The sequence below is a fragment of the Seriola lalandi genome, unplaced genomic scaffold, assembly GCF_002814215.2.
Source record: "Seriola lalandi dorsalis isolate HSWRI2012SDOR001 ecotype SW California unplaced genomic scaffold, Sedor1 jcf7180002054576, whole genome shotgun sequence".
NCBI classification, from domain to species: domain Eukaryota; kingdom Metazoa; phylum Chordata; class Actinopteri; order Carangiformes; family Carangidae; genus Seriola; species Seriola lalandi.
The window spans coordinates 248403-249017 of record NW_019525129.1 but is presented as its reverse complement, the minus strand read 5'-3'; positions in this window follow the sequence as shown (position 1 = coordinate 249017).

Here is a 615-nt window from a genome sequence, read left to right as displayed (position 1 = left end):
GATCAGATGAAGAGTAAACGCTGGAAAGTCTTTCATGGGAACAAAGAACAATCTGGCAGTGAGTGTGGAGGAGAGTGGAGCTTTTAACCAGGCTTGATTGCTGAAGAGCTGCAGCTGAGTGAACAGGTGAATGAAGTGACTGACGAGGTGGGTGTGGCTGGCAGATGGGGTGAGCAAGGGAGTGATGAGTGGAAAACAACTGAAGGCAGGTATGTATGGAGAACAAACCATGACACTAGACAGTGATCACTGGCGTCCCAGAGTCACTCCCCTAATGCCAGCCATCACTGCTCCTCACACCACCACTATTTTATTACTATTTTATTTTATTTTATTTTATTTTATTTTATTACTATTGTTACTGTGATACAGTGATACTGTGTAAAAACAGTGATACTATTGTTCTTCAATGTCAGTCTGGACCTGATGACGGATGTATCTACATGAACACTGACACTGATTGAAATAGAATCTGGTTCTGTTTAATGTTGCACATGTATTAAAGCTGCACTGATTAACATTTTTATATTAACAATGGATAAAATAACCATGTGTCAGTGTTGCTTGTAGTTACAAACTCACAGAGAATCATCACCTGACCCTCAGTTAGTGTCT